This window comes from Lepidothrix coronata, unplaced genomic scaffold (genome assembly GCF_001604755.1).
Source record: "Lepidothrix coronata isolate B3197 unplaced genomic scaffold, Lepidothrix_coronata-1.0 Scaffold231, whole genome shotgun sequence".
In the NCBI taxonomy this organism is placed as follows: domain Eukaryota; kingdom Metazoa; phylum Chordata; class Aves; order Passeriformes; family Pipridae; genus Lepidothrix; species Lepidothrix coronata.
The window spans coordinates 828,257-848,848 of NW_016690411.1; the positions used below are offsets into that span (position 1 = coordinate 828,257).

Consider the following 20,592-nt stretch of genomic DNA (forward strand, 5'->3'; position numbering starts at 1 on the left):
TTTACAACAATAAAAGTACAAGGTACTGAAAAGAAGAAAAAAAAGTAAAATAAATAGATCAGGAATCATACATGCTCTGAATATGTTTTAAAATGTGACTTGCAATACAACGCTTAGATAATAATGGGAATAAGGTGTAAGAATATATATAACTTTGCAACAGTTGTTAGGTTTGTCTTTGTTCGTTCATATAATTCACTTTACTTCAATTGAGGGGCTAATAAAGCAGAAAAAAATATTTCTTTTAAACTTAAATATAATCACTAGAGCCTGATAAAAGATCTTAGCAAGCATTAAAGATGGTAGTGTTGCAAACAGGAGCTCTGTTTCCTACGACTTTTCCTTGTGGAGCCAGTAGCAGCTCTAGTCAGAAATGATTTAGAGCATATGAGGACCCTTTTTAGTAGTTTTACTGAGATAAACTGTCAAGTAGAGGGTACTAGATGTGATGGTGGTGTATATGACACAATAGTACCAAACAGATAATTAACAAGTTAGTTTTGATTTGCTTTGCATCCAGCAAACAAAATGCTGTGCAGTGATACCACTCTTAATGCGGTGCTTAGTGCGTATCCTCACACTGGTCCATCCAGTAAGGACTTTGATATTAAACTAAGGGATCTTTCCTTCATCTGAAAAAAATATTTTAGAGGCATCAGGTAGACTTATTGATCAAACTCTGAAGGAGACTTACCTGCTACACTTGCCTAATACTGGAGAAATGTAGTTTCAGTGAACTAGATCATCAGTTCATTTTTCAGTGGAAATGTATAAATCTTCCTTAGTGCATTTGCTATGTCTCATACTTTTCCTTCTCTCATGCATTTAGGTTTTAAAATGGCATGTTAAGTAAAATTACTTAACATTACAAGCCATAAAAATAAATTATGGTCAAGTTCCATTAAGAGCCCACTTCTGGTAACAAACATATACTCTTTATAAGAGCATCTTTAGACTTTTGGGCAAAAAGGAAGGAAAATAGGACTTACAAAGTTACACTTCTGGCTGTTTTGCATGAAGAAGTTCTTGTCCTGGTCTTTACCATTTGTTTTGTCATTTAGCATAATGTCTACTAAGATGGAGGAGTGAAAGAAAATTAGGCACTAGGGAAAATGACTTAATGGTAAGTAATTTTTTTTGTAATCTAGCACTTTTACATCCCATTTTCTTTACCCATTTTAAGACAGTGACCTTATTTTTCCTTTTGCTTTTCTTCTTGTGTGCAAAATTCCTCATTGTAGATAGGCTGCTGCCTGCAGACTGGGCACTCAATTCTTACCTCATACACAGCAAAATGAAGGTGTGATTTTATGTGCATGAACCTAGTTATGCAATTTGGACTATGTTAGTGCAGATTAAAAAAAAAAAAAAAAAAAAGAAAGAACAAGTTAGGAATGAGAAGCCAAGACCTCTGAAAACTCCAAGTAATATGTGATCCTATTACCCTACACTTTAGTGCTAATGTTACCAACACAGGATAGAGTCTCACTGGCATAGTTGGGCATGGTTCAATAAACTGCCTCTGGGTGGTTCACTCATAATGCTTGGTAAGTTGTACCTTCTGTGTACTCATAGCAAATAATTAGGCCTGCATTAACAGCACACCTTCTCCATCAGTTTTAAGAGGAACCAGCAGGACTCCAAGCATCGTTTTATCATTTAGGGAAGAAAGACCTGGCTGTGACTTCCTGGCTTATATATTGTGCTGGTTTTGGCCAGGGTAGAGTTAGTTTTCTTCACAGTGGCTAGTATGGGGCTATGTTTTGGATTCGTGCTGAAAACAGTGATGATAATTAAGATGTTTTAGTTGTTGCTGAGCAGTGCTTACACAGAGCCAAGGCCTTTTCTGCTTTCTGTACCGCCATGCTAGCAAGGAAGTTGGGGGTGCTTGGGAAGTCGGGAGCAGACACAGCCAGGACAACTGACCCCAACTGACCAATATGTCATATCATATGACAGCATGCTTAGTATATAAAGTCGAGGGAAGAAGAGGGGAACGTTTGGAGAGGTGGTGTTTGTATTCCCAAGTAACTATTATGCGTGATAGGGCCCTGCTCTCCTGGAGATGGCTTAACACCTGCCTGGCCAGGGGAAGCAGTGATTTAATTCCTTGTTTTGTTTTGCTTGTGTGTGCAGCTTTTGTTTTCCCTATTAAACTGTCTTTATCCCATCACACAAGTTTTCTGGCTTTTGCCTTTCTAACTCTCTCCCCGATCCTGGGGAGGGGGGGAGCAAGTGGCTGTCTGGGGCCTGGTGGCTGTCTGGGGTTAAACCATGACATGTATTCATGAAATAATTGAGGACTAAGAAGAAGGAAAACAGTAACAAAAAGAAATTATCTATTTTAAACTTCAATTGTTTTTTGCCTTTTTTTTTTTTTTCTTATGACCTCCGTTCTTCACACTCCTCCTTTCCTGTTTCATACCATTATCACCTCTGTGTTTCAGTTTTATCTGGTGTTCTCGACAGTTGTCACTAACTTGTTTCAAAATTTAGTTGTACTCTTCCACCCCTCCTGTCCCCCCCAGTGGCTTTCTTTTCAGACTACCTTCTTAGCCAAGGACACACCCCAAAGCCTATCTGTAGAAATGCAGGAGTAAGGACTGCAGTGCCATTCCTGTAAGCAGGCACTCCCACGCCACTCCGGTCGCTGATCCCGTTTATACAGCATCACAGGAGGTTCACACAATTGGCTCTCAGATACAGTTGCAGTGACTTCAGGGACACTACTTTGGGGAGTAAAGGCTCTCAGCTGTGGATAAATAATTCACATTCTATTCTCCAAAAGAATAAGGTTCGTAACAGCAATGTGTCCGTAAATGCTGCCTGTGAAAAGCGTGTCCTGAGCATTGCTGCTCTGTCCCTGAAACTTCCCACTTCTGCTGCAGTTAACCACTCTGTGGCATTTTGAAAAGTAAAAATCCCAGTAATGATGCCAGCATCAGTTGCAATTGGTCAGGGATCCAAAACGTAATTTTGTTCACATATTTGAGTACCAAAATATTCAGCTTCTGAAGTCTTAATGTATTTTTCAGAGAAAATTGATTTTGATTAAAGACACTGCAGGATAACCTAATACATGTTTGAAGACATAATTTCTTAATTTTTTTTGTCTACCGCAGCTTTAATGGAGTCACAAAAGTTACTCCCACTTTATCCTGACTTACACAGATTTCCCATAACATTTCATTAAAAATGAGAATGTAAGCAATATAGTCCAATTTTAACTGGATTTTCACAGCACAAAAGAGTAAATGTGTATTTTTCCAGAGATTTTTTCAGACACTGTTGATACCATTGAGGAAGCTGGAGATGATCTTCCCTAAAACTCTGGAGTAGTTTACAAACATAGCACAGAGTGTCCTTTGTATGTAACTTCTTCCATATCATGGAAGAGTGGAAAAAACTACGAGTTTTCTCTAAAACTGAAAAAGCAACTATACTGAAAGAGTGGAATTGTATTGTTCTTACCAGAACTTGCTCATCTTGAATCATAGCAAAAATTAATAAGCCTTCCAGCCCTTCTTACTCATCTGGTCTACTACAGATTCAAAACCAAAAATAAATCCTTCCTGCAGCCTTCTCACCATTGACTTGACTTATAATGCAGCTGCCCTTTAAAGAAGTATTTTAAAAATACAAAACATGAAACCACTAAGGAGACTGCAGTCTGGGGTGCTGCCTTTATAGATGAACAGTACATTTTCTTACAGATCAGCCTCACAAATATTATTCTTGGTATTTCACTGGTTCAAAAAAGTTTCATTTCCAAAGTCTAGCACACACATGCATCATTACTGCCTGTTTGGCTAATGCCATGCAGGCAGCATGCTGCAGCCTGCTCTCAAAGCAGCAGTTCTATTTGCAGAACATTCTGTTTGTAACTTAATTAAATTCACTTGGTGAATTATTTTAAATGTCATAATTCATAATTGGTGCTTGTTTTTTTTTAAATGCAGATATATTAGGGAGTAATTAATTTTACATGAAGTCCAGTAATAAAATAACTCCAAACAATAAAACACAATGGGAGATCAGTCCTCATCTGAGATGATTGGAGGGGCACAGTTTTTGTTGCAATAATGTCATTCTTTTAACCTTTACAATTATTCATCATTAAGAGACTGATTTTACCCACGGTGTCCTACATCGGACACAGTGTGTCCCTTCATTATTTTTACTGCTATTGTGAGAAAATTTTTTATTAGAGACTCTTGCTGCTGTTCACATAATGGGAACATCTAGGAGCAAGTCTGCTTCAATTTAAATCAATTGCGAAGATTCCCACAGCCTTCAGTGGGAGTTAAGAGGGAAACATGAAGGATTTGTCCATCACAAATGCCAGAGTAACAGCACCAAATACATATACATGCATATATATATATAAAATTCTTTGTGCTGCTTTCTGAAGTTTTCCTACTTGGATTTACTCAGGAGTGTAGGATGTGGCTGTTCTGCATCCGCCTCTCCAAGGCACAACAACAGTGGAACACCTGAGCTTTGCTAAGACCAGTGCATGCTTGACAGCATGTCATTGTAAAGGTGACAAAAGAGCAGCTGGCCATCAACAAAATAATAAAACTGACAATGAGATATATCAAAATGCTGTCAAGATAGGGAATGCCTCCAGGCAGAGGTTGTCTTCATCCCTGTTTGGGCAATGCCCTTCAGCAAGCTGTGGGCTCAGACCACTCTGTGACATGCCACTGCAATAGCAATGTGTAAACAAATAGCAGTAATTAAGACATTCAACAGCCCAGCAGAAAGCTTTGTTCTTTCTCTGTTTAGCTTAAACCATTACATAAATCTTGTTCATGTAACTGAACTATAAACATTCTACACATACCTATGGTATTCAACACAGTTGTGTCCCTTGGACCACTGGGTAAGCTGAAAATGAGCTCCTCAGATGCAAATAAGAATGAATAGTGGGATGAGACTGAGTTTAAACTCTTTGACATCCGTGATTTTTAATGACAAATGTGGGCTATCTAGTACAGGATCAGAATTTGAACACCATTACTACATAACTTATGCTAAAGTCTTCTGCAGGATGATGGGATCCATTATTTTATAAAAGCTAGTCAGAACCTGAAAAAAATCTGCCTTTTCAGTCTATCTCTTGTAGTTGCATCGTCCCATGCCTGACTTAGCCCTGCTAGCCTAGACTCAAACTAATAAAGCCATGGATTTATAGGTGTAGGTATTGAAAAAAATCATGATCCCATTCAGGGTGGTGACTGACAAACATTGAGATCTTAAATGAAGGTGCCCTGAAGGCCTTAGAGCCTGTGGTGTAATTTAATTGAGATATCAAAGTGATAGCATTGTATCATCTATGACAGCTATTCTATTATAAAGCATTTCTTTAATTAACAAAGGTGATACCTGAGAAGGCAAGCACTGGTATGGAAAACACTTGCCTTACACTCGGAGAAACACAATTACTCTTCAAACTTACTTGAGTCACATATTTGTTTACTGCCTTTTTATTTGCCTTCAGGTGGGGCTGTGGCCTCTGTTCCCCAGTTTCACGTGGTCCCCACAGCCCCTGGGTGCCACAGGGATCTTGTCCTAAGCCCTGCCACATCTGCAAGCTCCAGGAGCGGAGCGGGGTCTTTTAGTTTTTTCTCACTCAAAAACTTCCTCCTCGTTTTCCTCCACTGACACTGGGGGAGATCAGCTGATGGCAAAGCAGGCCAGCTCCAGAGGAGCGCAATGTATGCGGAGTTAAAAGCTGCTGGGAAGTGACAGGATGATCTGGGACTTCATAAGCACTGGGATACCTCCTGGAGCTTTTATTCAATTGCTATTCAGGTTTTATTCAGTAAGAACATCTGTTGGTTTCAGTGAAATCTTGTGTAGGAATTAAATTAATTGAATCTCAGGATAGGATTTGCTTCATTGAAAGGAACTTTAGAGAATTTAAATAAACCATAAAGTCCTAATAAAATATTTTCTGTGGCATAAGGTTATTTTCTAAAAGAATATTTAAATATCTCTTCATATATAAAACATACAGTTTAAAATGGTTTTCTTATGTGCTTGCAGATTTAAAAAAAGTCAGAAGTTTCTATTTTTGAGCATCACATCCAAAATTTTGGCATCAGCCAAGTCCTGTCATCAATTTGTATACAGGTCATTTCTCCAGGTTTTGGGGGGTACAGAACCCTAAAAGAAAATGCTAAGTCAGAGTTAAAGCTATTTGCAAACTTTTATATAAATATATATATACAGTTGTGATTCTAAGTTTCTAACTCTTACATCTGCAAAATAATGTTTACAAAACTAAGTCTAGAAAAGCAGTGTAAGAAATATGAAGCTTTAGAGAGGAACTTGACTATTCATAATATCAGATGAAGGAACTGATTTTTTAATTTAAAGCTAGTCAGTACTGTGTTGCAGAACATAGAGAGATAAGTTGAGATATAGGGTCACAAACGTTTGCAAGGAGACAAGAGATAAACAGCAGATTTTTTTCTTTAATGGCTTCTATGACAAAGACAAGTACCTCTCCAGCTTCTTGAATAAATTACACTAATACGTCATTTCCATAACCTTACTATGTCACTATGAGTTATTAAAATCAAAGATACCTTAACAGACTTGCTTTCTTATATACATTTTGATTATTGGCCAACATTCTGAATTTCCAGAGTTTTCATGCTCATGAAGTATTATTTAACTAATGTATTCAAATGCTGTGTAACAGAATTCACAAAAATAACCTCAAATCCATTTAAAATTATTTATAACCCTATGTTCACTTCAGTTGTAAGCTAAAAGGAAGAGTTGTTTTTCACTGATCTCGCTGCAGCACTTTCAGTAAAAGCCGAGTGAAAAATTAGGAGAAATGAAAATTAAAAAAATCCAAGGGCATATCTTTTGAAGTTGCTTTTTTCTTTTATATTTTGGCATTAACATATCACACATAGCCATGTGGAACAGCGTGATTTTGTATGCTCTCTAAAGACATTGTTATAAGCAGAGCTATGCCATTTCTTATCCTTAAAACACTTTATTAGGGCCTGAAAATACTCAGATGGTATATGCAAAGTTTTTTTAGGTAAAAAAATGTAAATGTTGCGTACCTTGAAAGAAAAAGGCATATGGCTTTGGCTTGTAGCATAGCACAGCCTTAAATTTTGTGCCAGAGGAAAGAATACTTCACCTTCTCTGAGGTCTTTTATTTTTGCACCCTTGCAAGAACTGATTCATTTTATAAGCAGATATTTTTCATTCCAGTAAGTGCACTTCATATAGCGCCGTTAGTACAAACTGGAACCGAAAATTGCATTTAAGGATAAATGCTGAACAGCACTAGATTGTTTAAATTATAGAGTACCTGTAGGAACACATGGAGGCATATCTGTCACTGTGGCAATGCAACTTCATCCCTCTCTGGCTTCAGGTGCTGCCTTGCCCAGCTACCATCAGACATCAGAAGCACATCCAAGTGTTAGGGAGGTCATGTTGCTGTCGTGCCCCTCACAGAGGCCGCTGAAGATGGAGCTGGGCTATCCTGGTACACTCCTGTCCCTGAGCATCCCTGACCTCTGGGCTGCACAGCCAGGATACTGGGAGCTGCTGCAAGGTTTTGACCTTTCTTATACCTACTGTGAAAAGCAGAGTCTGTTGGAAAGTAGTCCTACAGTCAACCAGCAAGTCCTAAAACAGCATTTTTGCTCAAAAATAGTTGAACAGCTGGACAGGGTGGGATAAAAAAAATGTAATTTTTCACATTTCAAATGGCAGCAGTTAATTGCATTACTCTATCCAAGGTGTTTCTCTTCATCACATCTTCGGTAAGACATGTGATGGATAGAACTGATAGGGAACATAATATGCCATAATTTATTTCTTCCCAGGGTGATACAGTGGAAAGCAGCATGCTTAGAGCTTCTCTTATCATCTTACTCTGTAATAGATTGAAGTGTATTAGGATAAAAGAAATCTCTGTCCTTAAACTTTACCTTCAGGCATCCCAGCAGGCAATTGTAGAAAGTCTATTTTTACTATAGAAAAATTACATTCAGTCTCTTCTTGTGAGAAACTTCTCCACCTAATGCTTACCAAAAGTCAAATGCTTTTTAGGATATATTCATTCTACAGTTCATGAGTTACAGTTGTCTCATCCTGGCATACAATCCCAGATTCAATCTCTGTAGGGGGTTAATAACATGCAAAAAGAATTGGCAGCACAGCCTCCACACAGGCAAACAGCATTGAAATGCCAAGCACCACCACATGGCCCAGGCTGCCCTGGTCTTACTAACGAGGTTGCCTGAGTTAGCCCAATTAATGTGCTGATGGCAACTCCTGGTTTTAGTGGAGGCATGCAGAGGTTCAGAGAGAAACCTCACCTTGCAGCAGTCTTGCCACAGCTATATAGGGAAAGAAGCCTCTTCATCTCCAGATTTGAATTACTTTATAATCAACTCAGGAAGCAAGTTTGCCTCAGTTCAAGGGAGTTGCTTGCATGCTACACATCTGATGAGTTAACTGAAAGTATTACATACCTTATCATAAGCCTTTCTTGCACTTAGAGATGTTCTTGCTTTATTTCAGGTAGAATATTCTCATTCAGACTTGGGAGGTTCTCTGTGGCATTTGGGACAGTACCTGAGGCCATGAAATATTGTTGGGGACTGGTTTCACCCCCAGTTTCCATTGCTCTGAGTCTCCCATCTGAGGCAGCAGCAGGAATCATGCAGACATTACTTCCCTGCTCAGCATGGGACAGGAGCAGCTGCTTTCCTTTCCCTTTTAGCAGCCCTGTTATCCAGCCAGTTGGGCTTCTCCATATTTCAGTATGCTATGATGAAATAAATTTTAAAAATGACAGGTTGTTAGGAGACAGCGCAACCACACACCATGCTTGAAGTGTAATTTGCAGATAACAGTCTTAGTATTAACTATTTTAGAAAGTGACTGTATATTTTTCAGAGCTATACAGTTATTTTTTTATTATGGACATATGTAATAAAGGAAATTACATGACAATCTCCAGCACAGAACTGAACAAATTACTAGTTTATCACAAAGTTTGCAACCCTTCCTCAAAAGATACTGAATGGTGGTTTTTTCATTGAATTACTTATATTGGAGCAGTATCCTAATGTGGATTTGATGAGTGTCTTCATTCTCTTTCAAAGCGCTATGTGCTATAATTTGAATGTGGAGAGACATCACACAATTCATTGTGAATACTAATAAGACATCTCTTCACTGTATAATGAAATTCAGCATTTAAATTTGTTTCTATAACAATTCCCTGTTATGTAGGTATACACTGTGATTCATTAAAAATATTTATTTTATCATCCTGACAAACACAAATGAAGGGAAAACAATGTATCCTACCTTTTAAGAGAAATGAGGTGAAATTGGATTTCACTTACAATTGTCATTATTGTTTATGTTCCTTTTTATTCTTCCTTTAAATGGTTCACATACACACAAGACTCCTCTGAGCCTGGGAATTCTGTAACAAAAATTATCAAATACAGCAGAAATGAGTGCAGATTCTGTAGTGATAATAAGATAGACTTTTTTATATATATATTTAGAGCAGTGTTCCTGCATAACATCAGCAATTCTAATTGTGGTGTTTGATATTCAGTGTTAATCCACTGGCTCTAAAACTTATTAAAAGCAGCAGTAGACATATTGGTAATATAGGAGCAGATCCGAAATTGTCAAAAATAATACTGACATTAAGAATCAGAAATAAAATTACAGTTATTGTAGAAATACAATTTTGCATGAGATCCATGAGCACAGGATCAATAACACTCTAGAGTGTTATTGAACAGTGCCTACAGATGCAGACAGTCCCAAAAGCACAGCTGAGACATCCCCAACAAGAAAAGAATTTCTTCTGTCTCTTTGGTCCCTTTTATTTGTTGTCTGGCTCTTTTCTCTATGGCATTAGCCATTGAATTAATACAAAGACAAAAAAAATTCTCTTTGAAAAAAAGGCCTGTGGAGCAAAGGAAAAGAGTCTGGCTTAGCCACCACTTGTCTGAGCACTAATTACTTCACTTCTCTGTCTGATCTCCCCCAGCTGTAACTTTGTGGGCAGCTGAACACACCTGCTTGTAAGTCATTTGGAGATTTAGAGCTAAAAACTAATATGCAAAACATTACATTAACATGGATTGAAAGTTTTTTTACAGCTTTATGTGACACTATTTTGCTACCCTTATTCATAGCTAGTACACTACATCCTATTACATGGGTGGCTTACTGAAACTGGTGTGACAGCATGCAAAATAAAGGACTGTCAGAGTTGGGGAAGACAACCTGCCTTGGCTTAGCAAAGCTGTCTAATTTCAATAATAACAAAGTAAAAGGTTGTTAAGCTTTGGGAAATTAACTGTTTATTGAATGGCACTCAGTGTTTCTCTCATTGGGATGATTAGTAAAACATCAACTTACATTTTGGTAATGCTCTCATCAATATACACATTACTCAGTCTAGGCTGTATAGGTATTTGATTAGACCATCTGTTCTAAGAAGATTACTTTCTTTAGGAAGAAATAAAATGAAATTAAAGATTTTTTTTTCCATGTTTTGCATTACACTTGACAAAAGTTACTTAACTATTGGTGCTACTTAGGAATCCTCTTTAACAATCTTAAAAGTCTCCCACAGAGGATGCAGGAATTACCCCAGGAAAACTATTAAAGCCGACAGTGGTTTGTCACAGGCAATCATTAATGAATACCATGGAGGATTTAGTATACTTCTGCTCATTGTCTGGCCATAATTCATAGTTGATATCCCAGAGATTTTGCAGAATGACTGTGTAGCTGCACATTTAGGGAAGCAAATAGCATCTTAAAAGATGGTTGGTGGAAATTATAAGTGGGAAATAAATGGTAAGATCTTGTTTCTGAGGATGAATACTTAAACAAGGACTCTGTCTTTACAAGGCTAGTTAAGGTTGGGGTTTGGTTTTGTTAGTTTCCCTTTTAACTTCCTCATACAGGAGTTGTGTGTTTCAGTGCATGAAAACTATCAATCAGAATATCTTGATATGTGCACTGATATACAGTGCATTTGGCTATCTCAGTCTTCATTAATACAGACTACCAGTATTCTGAGTAAAACATAAAACCTACAGTCACAAGGACATAACATGACATATCTTCCGTCACACTCTGCTGTACTTCCCAGGTGTAGCATATTCTACAGTTCCACTTTTACGAAAGAATAAAGTTATCAAATAAAGCAAATTAAAAATGTAAAGCATGCTTGCATGTATGTGTACATACAGAGGGAAAAAAAACACCTGTCAGTAGAAAAAACAAATTTTCATATCCGAATTTAGATTGTAGAGCTTGCAACAGCAGTACCCTCAGTGCAGACCTGGGTAGCATTTGCAGGTGCTGTGTTTACATCTGTCGTAAAGGAAATAATCTAAACCTGTTGTCCTAAATCCTGCTGTTCTTCGTAAAAATAAAGTTGTAATGATGCCTTGGGGGGACATATGTATTGAAATTCATTTTTTGGGGGCAGAAGTGGTTTTGCTTAAGCCCAATACACATGTATGCACCCTGAGTGGTCCTTTACAGTATAAATCACACATGCACATGCAAGTAACTATTTTTATATGTAAATGACCTTTCAACAGATAAACATGAGTATGACAGCACAGGCTAATTTCACTCTTTGTTCACTATTCAGGTGTGTTTTCATGTTGCCCTTAAGCCAGTCAATCTATCTACACTGCTTCACTTCCTTCCTTCCCAGCTGTTGCATCCCTTCTGGCAGTATCAGCACTCATCTGGCCAAGCAGTATGTCAGATCAGAGGCTTGATTCAGTGAAAATCTTAAGACTGGGGAAAAAAGTGCTTGCTTTCCAGACACATCCAGCTCACCATAACTGCTAGGCACAAAGGTGGGATCCCCCAAGTTTGTAGGAAATTTGTCCTTAGAGAGAAGCTGCCAGCTCAGAAACCATCAGCTCCCCAGCAGGAGTGCAAGGAGAGGCACATAGGGAGAGGGCTGAGCAAGCAGCACATTGGTAGATTTCAAGCTGATGCTCGCTTGAGGCAGGGCTGAGCCCGTAGCAAAGGTACAACCCTGAAGGAAAGAGATACGCTGGAAGCTGCTGGACCAGAAAAGTAGCACAATGGTATTTCTTAAATTGTTTTCCAATTTTTTCTAGGCCCCCCCTTCAAACCCAGGAGAGTTAAGTTTGTGCCATTTTAGAGAGTAGCCTCATTTTAATTTAGTGCAAAATTACCTTTAGTGACTGGAAGCCCTTGGTCTGTTTTGCTGTGCTGTGAGGAAGAGAGCAAGTGAGCAGCTGCGAGGCTGGGAACCCTCTGTCTCCCTCTGTGTACATGTAGCCTTACACCCACCCTTACCTTCCAAACCACCCACTTGAAACTATGTGATACTGCTTTGTAACCATAATTCGAACTTCACTGAATCTGAAAATTCCCAAATTTTTAAACATTAATTATACATACATAGATATACATATTACCTATCATTGTTCAATCAGCCAAGTCTAACATGTAACTTGAGTTATTGTGTCAACTACATATGTAAGTGCTGAAGTTGTTTCTACATAATCCTAGAGAGACATTAGCATTTCAGACTTCTACTACCCAGTTCAAACCTGCACAGAAATCAGTAATATAGAGGTTAAGTGGACATTATTTAAAAAAAAAAAAAATTTCTTCATGTAATTTGCTTTATAGTAACTGCCTGTAATAGTGTGGACTTTTCTTATTACACCATACTTAAATACGTTGGAATAGACAAAAAAGCTTTGCTTGTTTAGAAATAGTCTGTTGATTTTGACTTTACATTTTTGTATGTGCTTATGTAAAATACTTTTGAAGTTTAAATCAGATGCAGCAGTTCTACTCTGTAAGTATTTGAATGCTGTAGAATAGCTATTAAAAAGCTATGGCATCTGCTTTGGTGGACAGTCAGATAGTTATTAAAGCCACGTTCATGACCTACATAGCATTTTAGAAAGCTTCTGGATTGAAAAATATCATAGCTAAGAGAAAAAAGAATAAGGGGTTTTGTACATCTTTCTCAATAAGTAAATAATGCATTCAGCATTATCATTAAGATATTTAAGAGGCAATTTGATAATGGAGAAGTTTAGCCCACATATATTAGGGACAGAAGGTTTTTAAACTGCAGTATAAATCCATCCTGTTATATCTAACATATTACCATAACAATTAGTAATGGCTTTGTGAAAAAAGTTTTCATTCAAATTCCATTTAAACTGTATACGCAATAATCATAGTTGTCCTTTAATGGAGAGATCCAGAGCCATGTAGTTTTCATTCAAGTAATTACAACATTGTACATTTATTTTTCATTAACTTCAGTATTTTTATGTTTCTGTACTGCTCATTTCTAACCTCACATGAGAGTTGGTATGTGCATGACTTTTTTAGAGCTGTGATGAACGCTCTGCATAAAGAGCTGTCCAAGTAAGATGCATTTACTGAAATTAGCATAGGACAGGATTTGCACGGAACACCATTGTAGCTCATCAGTTAAACACCACACTGGTGCTCTGTTCTGCTCACTTCATTTGATTTACACAAAAATCAGGTTGAAATTCATGGCCTGTACCTGAAGGTACTCAGTGACCAGGACTTGCAGCATCAATATTTTTCACAAGCCTCCACGTTACCAGTCCAGAGCTGTCCACCAGGAAGACAAGAAAAGCCTTACCACAGGAGCGGGGGCCACAGGGGCAGAAGGTGGAGCTTTCTTGGGAACCAGTTAGAAAGCTATGAACAACCTTTTGCAGAAACCACAGCCATCACAAATCAGCTGCCTCCAGCACTATGGCAAAGCACATTTCTTCTTCTATTGCCTGTGGGCAGTAGAAACACAGAACTAGTTACATTTACTTCTTCAATTGTGTCATGTACCAGCAGAGACCATTCTGCCGCTCATACACAACTCACCCACTGAGAGGGAGCACCAGCCAAGCCCTGCCCACAGTGGTCAATCATATCCCTCAGCAGGGAGCAGGAGGCCAAGGAGCAGCAGGAACAGTCACCCAGTGCAGGGACAGATGTGGAGGGTTCTCCCAGATGTGGGAGGCCCACCCCAGGACCAGCTGTGCCCTCACCAACACATGCCATCCCACGTGGTGTCAGGGGACACCAGTGGCCCATCAGCAGCCCCAGGTACAACATATGGGCAAAGCAGGGTCACAGAGGGAGCCCCTTTAGGAAGACCAGAAGGAAACAGGACTGCAATACAACCTTGTAGCCCCACCCAGGAGAACAGGCAAGATGGAGACCTCAGCCTGAGCTTAAATAGGGCCTGGGCCTGGGGCCCAGCTGAGGCTGGTCACAGACATCAACCCCTGCTGCTCAGGTGGGGCTGGCTGGAGATATTAAAGCCTGCTGGGATCCTCCGTAGTTTCTCAGATGTTTTGCTTTCCACAGTTTTCTTTTTTGGATCAAAAATCTGAACACAATCATTTATAACCACAAATAAATTAAAAAAAATTTTTAAAAATTTATTTAATTTTAGTGTTTCCAGAGCCTTGATTCTTCCTGCTGTCACCAAGGTAATTTAATTCCCTCCATGATCTCTGCGATCACCCATACCATCTTTTCATGATAATGGACCAACTTCTTCTGTGCTGGCTTTTCCTTGCCCAAGGATGACACCTTTCAACTGTAGTTTTTAGACATCTCCTTCTTTCTACCCTCTCTACCTCTTACTACCCATTCTAATTCACGGATAGTCCAAAATAATAAAAAAGTGAGCGAGATGAGAGCTGTATCAGAACACAAAATCTAAGGTAGAGACACCCAAGGTGGTTGTTACTGACATTATAAACTATTCCCAGTTGAGGACACCCCTGTATCTCCTGCATGACTTCCTTGCCAGAGCTCCTGCAGGGCAGCAAGGTGGCTGGAAAAGTGGGTCAGATGAAAATGTACTGATGTGAGCTGAACATGATGCTGCAGATTGATACCCTCTGCTGCCTTGTCCAAGGAGTGCTCTCATGGATGGGCTGGCTTACCCAGGATGAGTGGCAGTGTGCTGGGAGAAGGGAATTCTACATACCTTGAGATGTCAGTTTCTCAAATCCAGATATGCATCCGGTGTAAAAGAAACTCAGGTTTTCTTGGAACATTTGCCGTATTGTTCAGCCAGAGCTCAGCACAATGGGGTCCCAGCATTACACAGTCATGACACTGCATAAGTTATAAATAGGAAAGTGATTATATTGCCAGATAGCTGCTGATACAGGAGGAAAACACCAATATTGAGCTTCTGAAATACCAAAACCACACTTGGATCAGTGCCAGCAGATCTGCCTTAAGGTTATGCCAGAAGGATCAAGTGGTCAAAATAACATTAGCAAAGCTGCCGAGTCAAAGATACTCTGAGAAGCATAAAGCCACCCACTAGGAATTAATAAAATTTTCCCCCCTCAAAAGTGGGTAGAGATATTTCAGAGGAAACAAAACTCCATTTGCCTCATAAAGTAAATTGAAAAGCATTTCCAAAAAGTAACTAAAGTATCTAAAAGGAGAGAATGTTCTGCTAGGAATTAAATGCCTTTGGCAAGTGCACCAAATTTGTGCTGCAAATATTAAAATGTTTTCCTATTATACATTTTCAGTTCATAGTATTGAAGAGAGGCAATAATCTGAGAACTACTCTGAGTGCCAAGAATGCCTTCACATGATCTACCAAAAGGCTTTGGAAGAAACAGTACAATATAATCAGGGATTACAGAGTTCATCATGCTAAGGCATTTCTCTCTAATTCTGCATCTATATGTAAATTTGGGATAGAATTCCATACCTCATAGAGGTGTTGTCATGAAGATTAATTAGCTAGGTTTGTGTTCCACAAGGCAAAGTGCCAGATCTTTAGAGGCTTAAATATCTTTTTTAAATCTGAATTTTATGGGCCTTCTTGCACCGAGTTTGTTGCAGGATCAGGGCCATAATCTGCAATGTACTTTCAAGCTTAAAACTGCACGAAGTTTTTAAGCATTATTATCTATTTTTGGCCATTCACATCCTCTCTGGTTTAATCTTTTTAAGTCTCTCCAGAAATTATTGATTTAAATATGCTTTTATTTTCTTTTTTGCTGGTTTTGAAGAATGTATATTGTTCAGCCTGCAGCTCAGTGTTCAAAGTGCTTGTCTGGCCATCCAGATGCCTCTCACTTGGGAGCTCTGTGAAAGAGCTTGAAATCTTCCACTGAAATCTTAGCACTTTTTCTTTCTTAACTTAAATCACTTTGACTTAAAATGCTGTCATTGCAGTGATGAAAGGCTATTGATGGTAAAATGTTCTTGTCTACAGCCATTCCTGTCTTCATCACAACAATAATTCTGCAGACATTGACTGAGATGCTCTCAAACCAGCTAATGGATGTAGTGAGTTTGATAACATCAATTATCATTCAACAGATCCTGTGCCTTGCCAATCCTCCACCACACTGTTTGCCCTTAGTAGGACAACAACCTAATGAGTAGTATCCCACAATTAATGGTTTCATAATCTGGCTCTTTCATGGTAAACAAGTAATTCCTGGTTAGAAACCACATGCAAAATGTAAGCATTAGGGCAATTGCTGCTATTAGCTATTACTGTCTAATTAGTCATCGACAATGTACAGCTTGGCACCAAGTGAACTAATTCTATGATCTCTTGAAAAGGAAAACAGAAATACTCTATTATTTCCAAAAGTGTGATTTGAATGCAGTAATTTACCACACAGCCTCTCTCCAAATGTGAGTCAGGCTGTATTTATTTCTTGTCTGGTGCATCTGAGCTAATTACCTTGAGGCAGCAGTATAAAAATCAGTTGCTGTGATTCACTTCTTGAAAATGTATTTTGCTGCTTCTTAAAATCTTGGCCTGCTTGACCTCAAGCAGCCTTCCCCAATTTGAAAACGCAAGTTATAATCCTCTGTAGGGATTTAGCCAGGTGTCTATTACAGCATGTAATCTGTGATACAGCTTCCAATATTCATGCTACAGAAGGGTTAAGCCCCTCTGTCTTTGTTCCTGAGTGAAAAAGTCCATGAGGTGTTAGTGTGGACAGGGAATAGATTGAAAGAAGCAACATCTTCAATCAAACCATAAGCCTGTGTGGGTGTCACTGAGGAGCTGTACTGGTGAGAGACCAGAGGCTTCACCTGAGCAGCAGCACTCAAACTTTAACCCGTGAATGGCAGCTTCAGCACTGCTGCTGGCTCCCCTGCTGACATTCGTCATACTACTGCTAGACCTCTGTTTTTAACCAAAATCCTCACTCTAGGATCACTGTCCCATCCATCACTGAGCTGTTCCTAAGGAGGCACTTGGTAAGACAGTGCTGCCCAGTGGGAACAAGGCCAGCCCCAGTGCCCCGTCCCAGGCAGGGACACTTGCAGAGCACCTCAGACACCACTATGGAAGTTCAAGCTGGCTGGCACAAACAGACATTACTGTGTGCTAAAATAAACTAAATCCAGCTAATTGAGGGGAAACCCTACTGGGACCAGTCAGCCCGACTCAGCAGCTTCTCAGGTAACTGCTTTTTCCAGCCAGGGCTGAATGTAATCAAGTCATAATACAGCCACGTGCCTTTGCTGTGCCTGCAAAACAGGTACCCCTCTTCCTAAAGCCAAAACTTTTAGACTATGTCAGTAGTTTTGGTAATATTTTTAATTCCATGAGCAGCCAAAACCAAAATAAATAGCAACCTTATTTGCCTGCCTGCAAGGAGCTATTTAATATCAATCTCCAATTACTATACAGGAAAATAGTGAGTTTCTTTTAGATGTTTGTGGTGTTGAGAAAGACTCAGCTACCTTTTATGCTAATTGGCAGTAAAGTGTTTAGAACTATTTATCAGTGTTTAATTATTTAGAACTCTCCTAATGGCTTAAATATAATTTTAAAAAGTTATAAATATTTTCCACCTTGTCCAACAGAAGAGCTGCTCCTTGGAAGGCTTAAATGAAGATCTGTTTATGGCTGCCTGCTAGTCACAAAATTACTTACAGTTATTAATGCTCTGGTCCTTTAGATGTCCCCAACACAGACTGAGCTTAGTTTTCACAAATTGGGGAAAGTTTGTCTTTGTTGTATTCATTTTACTGAGACAGAAGTCTTAAAGAGGATTGTTATAGAGATCAAGATATTAAAATATGTAACTAATCACATTTAAATTAATTGTTTTCATAATAACATGTACTAAGGGATGTTCATGTAGAGTAAGACCCTTTTACACTGTTTCAGTAGTGTTAGTATGACTTACCATGCAAATTACATTTAAGATTAATTAGAAGCAGTTTAAAGCCAAGTTGCTGGTAGAGAAAATGGGAACCTGACTCCAAGCCTCTGAAGCAATAATTATGTTAAATATTTCAAAATTACGTCAGCAACTGCCATGTCAGACAGAGGGGAACTTACCTAAGCTCATAATTTCTCTCCTCGTCCCAGTGTTAGAATTCAGGACGTTTATTTTATCAGTTTATATCAGCTTAGCTATTTTTCTCCTAATTTTCTCTTTGGAGTACTTGAACTTCACACAGGTTATTTTGGTGTCGTCAAATCATATATCTCTTAAAACAGAATTGTGTGCCATAAAATTAAAACAATAATTCCATTTATTTGGGAGGATACACATTCACTGTGCCGTTCTTTTAGGTAACTTATTGCAACCAGCTCTATCACCTTACTTCATTCACATTAGCTTGTGGGGTTTTTAAAGCCCCCTCTCCCAGTTATTCTCTGATTCTGTTGGCACCTCAGCTTTTGCTGAAAAGCAAAAGATAAAAGGCAAAGAGAGCAAAATAAATCAATTAATATACAGAAAGAAAGACTACATCCCATACAATCTGGGTTTACCTGCTGAAGTCATAAAACATGCCTTCTCCAGCATCCAGGGACTAGTGGATCAGAGCAGCTTTAGTTTTTAACACGAAGAATCACAACAGACTCAGTGATTGTTTGTGGAAAAGGAAAACAAAGCCATCCCTCAGCAGTGCTTAATGCACTGGCTACACAGGAGCATTTATTTGCTGGGTTTCAACACCCATGACCTCCCAGTGAAGTTGCTTTTACAAAAGCAAGGGCAGAAGCATATAGGTTATAGGTACACAGGCAGCTTTGTGGCATTGGGTACAGAAGGGACCAGATTTTTCTAGGAAACCTCAGGCAGGTGTGATTTACGCAACTCTCAGCATTTTCTGAAAAACTGGTATTTACATATAGCCAAAGGGTCTGGAACCTTACAGATTTCACAACGTGTATATTTTCCCTGAGGAAAAGAAAAGGCCTTTGTAAGTTAGCAAATTCTGGCATTTATATCTGATATATTAAATGGAACTTAAATATTAAAATATTCGGTGTTTTCTCTATTCTTTTTGAAACTTAGTGTTAATTTTCACAGTTTTATTCAAAAGGAAGGCATAGGAATAGCAACCATGAGCTTAAAATCAGAGCTGTAACAGGGACTTATTATAGACAATATTTTGCAGAGTATTTCCAGTTACAGCTGCATGCTTTGAAGCTGTCAGCAGCATGCTGTTTTTCAAATAACCCTTTTTGTTGTCTTGTAGTTTTCTTTCATAACTTCCAGTCCCGGTGAATTTTTAGCATTGTCAGTTTTAGCATTCAGCTGTATTAACAAGAGAGAGAGAAAGAAAATACTATTTTCCAGCCTAGGTAAGAGGAATTTGCCAGTGGGGAGGGCAAAGTCAGTGCAGAAGTTCTTTTGCTTGTGTTTTGTGGGAGTATGTCAAGGAGCAGAGCAGTGGCCAAGGTGGAAACTGATGTTTGAAACCCATTTCCCACAGTGGATAGCATTGAATTGCTTCATTGCCCTGAGGCTTTGAGGTGGAGAGAAGCATAACTGTAATTATAAGAAAAGAAAAGGTTGATCATCATATTGGGGCTTTTTCTGTTTTCAGGGTAGGTGCAGGGAGCTCTGATTAATGACAATAATAGCTACACTTATAACCTCATCGAGCTCTGCTAGGTATAGAGATGTGCATATTTTTCCCCAGCAGTGCTGACCATCAGTGAATAGAGGCATGGCTTCTTCCACCATCTGTATGTCAGGCAGAGGGAAGGATATAGAGCAGCGGCTGCTCTCTGGAACAAACGCAGAATGAACAAGTAGCAAAATACTAATGCACTGTTGAAAGGTGAAATTAGACATAGGTGATTCAGTGCAGCCTACGGGGTCTGATATCTTGGCAACTGCTACAAGATATCCCCAATCTGCAGACAAAATAGCCTTTGTGAAGAAGCAGAAGATTGTAGTGTGCAAGTTAATGCATCAAAAGGCCAGAAAGAGAATAATTCACTTTCACCTTGCTACAGAGGACAAGCAGCAATAAAAGCTGTGCACTATTGGCAAGCTTTTTTTGTTGCTGTTTTTAACTCAACCCTCAGTTCAGAGCTACAGCCACCTTGGCAATGTTCCAGCTGAAGCTGCTGACATCTCCCACCTAATCAAGTGCTGGATTATTTGTCCTGATAAATTGAAGCTGGTGCCTCATGAAAAGTCTTTCCTGAAGTACTTCAGTACCCTGTAATAAGATGGCAGATATCTGAATCAA

The 20,592-nt window shown here is 38.9% G+C and overlaps 1 protein-coding gene across 10 annotated transcripts in view; it reads left to right on the forward strand.

Moving 5' to 3' along the window:
* The window catches only part of NTNG1 (netrin G1), a 151,533-nt gene that overhangs the window by 44,152 nt on the left and 86,789 nt on the right, over positions 1 to 20,592 (forward strand). The gene's annotated exons all lie outside the window — the stretch shown is intronic.